The sequence below is a fragment of the Dermacentor andersoni genome, chromosome 9, assembly GCF_023375885.2.
Source record: "Dermacentor andersoni chromosome 9, qqDerAnde1_hic_scaffold, whole genome shotgun sequence".
Taxonomy (NCBI): Eukaryota; Metazoa; Arthropoda; class Arachnida; order Ixodida; family Ixodidae; genus Dermacentor; species Dermacentor andersoni.
The window spans coordinates 19,449,945-19,456,555 of NC_092822.1; positions in this window are offsets into that span (position 1 = coordinate 19,449,945).

Here is a 6,611-nt window from a genome sequence, read left to right on the forward strand (position 1 = left end):
TTATTTTTTTTTTACGGTTCCAGCGTTCAGAACGAAAACAAGAACGCTAATTATTGCCGTGCCACGAGCGCGCCCGCAATTTAATAGTCAATACTGATTACGTGCACAGTTATAAACCATGTTGTCGGCATTCTGCTACGTTTATATCGCCGTGGCGTCCGTTAAGGCGAGAGTATAGTCCGGCGTTTCCGGTGTGCCAGGCAGTGGCCGGCTTAAGTCGGATACGTCACGCCGGTGACGCTATATAGGATCGCTGAAAATTTGGCTCCTGCACAGTTCAGCGCGTTCAACGGGACCCGCAGAACAGCTCGGTAATGAGATGTTGACGCAGCTGCGCATGCGCACGTGGGCACGGCGAGCCAGTGCATTTTCGTTTGGGCAAAGGCACAAACTCGGAGCGATCTCTTCATTGCACCCGAACTGTAGGCGGGCCAGCCAAGCTAGCGCGCGATGCATTCTGGTCTAACGGATCTGGCGCAAGGCAGCTAGGAAATGTTCTACTCCCGCTTGTTCATGTTTATAGTAGGATACAATTTAAAAAAGAACAGCAGTTGGCAACCAAGGCACACAAACCGCTGGGAGGTGCGTTAGTCCGCCAGCCAATCACAGAAGCAAATAAATCGTCGTCAAGCGGCATTTTCAAAATGGCGTCGTATACTTGATACCCCCAGAGCGTCTGCTGTTCTTGAAGAGTCTTTTCATCGGAAGAAGCGATGAAGCGTGCAACAGACATGTACAAAGTATACGGAGCCTGAGCCTATCACTCTTCAAAAGTCCGCGGTACAGTTCATTTCATTGCTGAGCCCGTTTTATTTATTAAACTTCACCGCCAACTGAAGTGAAACTTGGCAATAAATAGCTGCAGCGAACCAAGCGTTTTATTCCACTTCAATAAAGAACTAAGCTTTCACTGTTCCACTATAGTGTACGACTGAAAACGTATAAAATTATACGCTAATAATTTAATTTTTGTGCTTATCCCCTTATTTACGTAACAGGAAAAGTTTGAAGTACGAACTATTTGCAGCCTCGCGGAGGAACAGTGGCTGATGGTTATGAGGGCGTTGGCGAAGCTTCACTGCAGACTCAAGTTGTATCCGACTATAGGAGATGTTCTAGCCAGGCCAAAGCGTGCCCAATGGCGCCAGTCACGCTGGCTGCGCGCGGTGACGCTAGACTGCAGAGCGTCCGCTTTGCACCGGACTATATCCGTGCTTTTACTGCTGCCATAAACTCAAGGGTGCGACCCGACCCTCTCGTAGGCGCTAGCGTCTATTAAATAATATAACCACAGGCGCGTAAAGCCATGAACTGCAAAGCCTTACTAAGTGCAGAGATGGACAGTGATCATGGAATCAGTCAAAACTTGGCACAATTAATAGGTTAACTGCCTGCTTTCTTATTAGCACAGATCGCAATTAACCAAGAAAATACATAATCATTGTTCTATAACAGCGCATAATTAGTACACAACGCTATAATGTGAATACAGAAGTGCTTCAACCAGCAAGCACAGTGCGCTATTCGTTTGCCTTCTATATGGGACACGCGGCAGGCAACAGCGACTTTGTCAAGTGCAACACGTGAAAACCTTACTAGCAGAAGAATCGCATGTTACCAGTATCGCATGTTTAGACGCAGATGCAAACAGCATTGAGTTTGTAACTCCGCTCATAAGTGAACCAGTTGTTTTCTGAATTTACGCAGTCTAGGTAAAATGCAAGATGAACGACAGGCTATGGTTTTGATTCAACGGCGCACCACAAGCAACAAGTCGTGCACGGTGCAATTAAAGAATTCAGGAATGTGGAAGTGGGGCCACCATTTTGGCATTTCTTTAGCATTGAACAAGCATTGCGTTTACCCTCAAAATGTTAAATCGCGACTTTTTTGTCGGCAAAACGTTTCGAAGTGCTCATATGGTCGTACACAGATGTTCAAAAGGCAGACGAATCACCTAAGCAAATGGCTTGCGCAGATAGATTAAGCGGACCTTAAATAATGTCAGATATAAGTGTGATCATTACAGAACACCGCACTGCGGCCCATGTCGTATATCTATCGAGTTGTTTTGCGTATCGTCAGACATAAATGAGTCAGTAAGGCAGTTAACCCCGCTTTGTGCAAACGATATCACGAACACTTATATATATATGTACCGATAACAGTAAGAAGGGCAACTCCAGGAACATAGTACAGAAAGCGATATTCTGGAACTTATAATGTGAAATGCCAGATGGGTTGCCCTTGCAACGTTGCCTCGATGGCTATGCCGTCGTACTGCTAATATCTGCTTACCTGTCGTCTTTGGGGAACCGAAAGAACATGGCGGCATACTGCTTTGTCCGGAATTGTAGCAGTACAGCGATGGCACAGGGAATGAGACAGCCCGACTTAGGACTCGTCCAATGCAGCATATCGGCCTTCCGTTTCCCCCAGACGTCTCAGTTGTAAACTTTCTCCGTTTCACGTTTTTCGCACCTTCGTGTTTTTCTTTTTTTTTTTATCAGTGACAAGGCCCAGACAGATACACGATACCGTCGTACCACGAAACTGGCGATCGAGTGTGGCGAGCCGACGAGCAGAGATAAGCGATAAAAGCGCAGCCAAAACCAGCAGCTATTGTCAGCCACATTTCGCGCCGCCAGCTCACATGAGGGGAAATAAAGAGAAAAAAAAATGTGGGATGGAAACGCGATTGCTCATTTATTTCTGCGTGAATTTTGTCTTGCTTTAAGAATTGATCATTATCTAAACTTATAAACCGCCACAGTGTGTTTCATATCATTCCGACACTCTTAGACCTCGGTAACCGCCAGAAGCGCACTAGTCGATGAAATCAGGAAACGGCTCGGCATGTTGAAACGCATTGCCAAGATATTCACACAGCAAGATTCGTAGGGAACGCCCACTTTCAAGAAGCACTGGTATTCAAAGAGGATGCAAACATTAACTGTTCAGCAGTAGAGATAAGCAAGATATGTTTAGGGTACTGGTGGAACAAAGCAGGGGATAGAATAGGAGTGGTTACAGACATAGACATGATCGTCAACTACGAGAGGGCTGAGGTGCTCTCGCCTGCATCCCCACCCCCTAGCAACACTCCAGGCCCACAAACTAGTCTGCGGGGTCACGAAGCTTCGCTCCGAGCTACAAACACGAATACACTGCAAAAAGTTTGTCTGACCATGCATTTGCCTGGGACTTTGTAATGGATCGTACTTCTTTCTTTTGGTATTCTTGTTGGTGAAGTGCTTCGGAAAGTAAGTAAAAAGTTGACGTGCAACAAACTTCCAAATTTTGATCCCAGTGATGACTGATTTAGTTTAAGTGCACAGTTAGTTCGGCTTCCACACGAACTCTCCTAGCTGTGTTGTGAGTGCGCCTGAAGCGTTCCTTGAAGTCGCCCTCTACAATACTTTTCTTCTCCTCCACCAGAGTAGGGTAGCCACTCTGTGGCCACGCTAATACCGCGTTAAGCTCGCTTCCTTTCTCGCACAATCAGCACTAACTGCTAAATAACAGCGCAAGGTGTGCAACAGCTGTAGCCAAACAGAGCGTACTAAGTCTGGTAATGGGGACGTAGTCTTATAATTGCTTGTTATACAGTAACTAGAGTTCTTATTTTTCCTTCGCATAAACGCGGGAGACTTGGACACCGATGCGGTCGAGACCCGCACTAGTGCGCCACTTAATGCATCGGCTAGCTGGGTCGTTGTGTGTCGGGAAGCCCGATCAACACTCGCACAACTCTGCCTTCGAGACTACTTGATGGCTTCGTCGCAGTACAATAAAGCTATGAGGCAAAGCACGCTTTATGTTGGAGCTGCCTAAATGCCGGCGAAGTGGATTATCCACATTGAGCATTCTATATATACTCCTCTGCTCGTCAACACAACCTAACGTGGGGTTAATAACCCCAATCATAAATTTGGGAAGCATAGAGCAGGAACTGTGCTTGTGTCGTTGCCGGTGTCATCGTCATCGCGAAGTCGCCATTGTCGTAGTGACTAACCATCGTAGTGAGTTCCAATTGCCCCGTTATCGGTGACTTTAACGCTTACCTTTGAGTGACCACATATGTATAATTTTTCTTCCGGCTATCAATACAGTAAGACAGACAATAGGAAAAACAGAATGTGCGTGTCATCTAACCGCCATATACTTTTCTGGTCTGTTACGATGTTTGTATCGACGGAAGAGGTTTCGAATGCAAACCTCAGCGCGATGTGGGTCAGACGTCAACTGAAACGGAACATGCGGCGCCATAATAAAAGAGTGCACACGAGGGGTCATCCGAAAAAGGCCCTTTTCAGTCCCCATCTCGTCGAGGCAGAGACGCATTACTTTCATACCATTTTTCGGTCGCGGCGAATCACTCGGAGAACGGATGCCCCAGCAATTAGGCCCCGCCCATCTAGCCACCGCGTCACGTCAACCGGAACAGCAGGCCGTTAACTCCGAGAGGGACGAAACGACCAGTTTTTATTTTAAGCGCGCTCTTTCTGCTCTCGTGTATTATTTCCGCCGCCCTCATCCTCTCGGACACACGTCCGAGCGTAGACGGGCAGAAGCACGCACGGACAGACGCACAGACGACCATACTCAAGAAGCTTCTAGGTTATAAAGAGCGCGTAATGGATGACCTACTGTATGTCATTTCCTTTATTGTAGGATGAAAGATGCCTATTAGACGAATTACGTACACCAGGCTGTTTTCTTTGTTTTCGTTTAATCGAAGTCATCTCAGCGTCCTAGCCTGCGAACTTGTCGCTCAGGCCTGATATTAAGCGCGCTTAACGGAAATACAAATATAGGAACTCTTACCATAGTTGGAAGTGTGCCAACTTAGTCCTATATAGACAGCATTAAAAAAAGTGACGTCACGAAAACGCTGCGGCGGTGCCGTCAGCATCTGTTTACAAAACAAACAAACCAACAATTATTCTTAATAATAATAATAATAATAATAATAATAATAATAATAATAATAGTTAAACAGACCATATTAAGTTGAAAATTTCTGGAAGACAAGATTAACAGACGTGATGAACTTTTCAAGTACGCTTTATCAAGGAATATAAACTTGCAGGCTCCGGTGAAAACGTTCTCCACGCACGCACGCACGCACCCACGCACAGAAACGTACAACACAGGCAGAGGAAACACCAATAAAGAAAAACAAATCAGCCTCTCTATTTCTTGGATCAATCGGATCGGAATAAATCGGCGAAAGGCGAGCATGAATATACAATGAAAACCACTTGCTTTCCATAATGGAGGACGACACGACAGACGTCACCCCAAAAAACTCACAGCCAGACAACCACGGCCGCACTGAACGGCATGGAGGCTGTTGCAGAACGTGCATCCGTGCATCAACTCTGTCAATACACCCGAGACGCTCGCCATTCATATTAGCCGCCAGGGCCGGGCCATATTCGACGAGTACTTGACCAAGAAGTCCCGCACCGGAAACGGAGACCGTCAATTACATAGGCGTGCTGCCGCGCTTGTGTGTGTAGTATATACACGATCTCGCGTGCCTTCCTAGCAGACGACGTGCGTGCATCGTTCTACGCCCTGCATAATCTGTCATTAGAGCCGGTGATTAGGCCTCCGCGGAGATCTTCATTGATTCGTGGCTTCCGCGCGGGCGCCTTTTAACGGCCGCTCCTCCGCGCTGTAGACCCCAAACTCTCGTTCAACGCTCCAGACAGAGTGGAGTATCGCGTGCCCCCCCCCGCTAAGCCTACCGCGTCCGCCCGGCAGACGACACCGAACGGATATGGCGAACGCGTTCCGACGCTTTTGCGATTAGCTCTGTTTAACGATGAACGCGGAACGAACCGCAGTCAGCGTCCATTGGGCCACACCTACCCGTCAAACGGGGATGTTGTTCTGCATTTGTCGTGATGCGCTTTGCAGCGCAAGCTCGCTGCAGGGTAACGCTCCCTCGACGTTGAGCCAGACGACCTCTGCGTGCGTCCGTGACTTCAAGCATTCGCTTCGCATTTCCTTCTACGTGTGTAGAGATGAGTCCGGTTGAAGTGAGGGTTAAAGAGGCACTATAAAGAAAGTGTATTTGAGCTCTCTTAAGTATATTGCCGTCTGTATACAGTGCCAGCAAAATGTCTAGAGTACCAGCAAAGCGACTCTTACCGGGATAAAAGGCTCGGGAAAGAGATGTAGCGACGTCGCGTCGATGCCATGACGTCATGGACTTTGACTGCATCCACGCTCGGGCCTAGTTAACCTTTTTTTTTATTGGTAAAGATCGACCGCATTGCATTCTAAACGAGCTAAAGGCTGAAATTAGCATGCTGTAAGAACGTTTACTGACTGACAACGGTCTAAATACGAAATAATACTGGCGCTGGGGTTTCGGAAAATTCAAATAAAACAACTTTGACCTTCATTAAATGTGCGTGCGTGCGAGTGAGTGAGTGAGTGAGTGAGTGAGTGAGTGAGTGAGTGAGTGAGTGAGTGAGTGAGTGAGTGAGTGAGTGAGTGAGTGAGTGAGTGAGTGAGTGAGTGAGTGAGTGAGTGAGTGAGTGTGTGTGTGTTTGTGTGTTCCCTGGCTTACAAACTGAGACGGCAAAAACACAAAA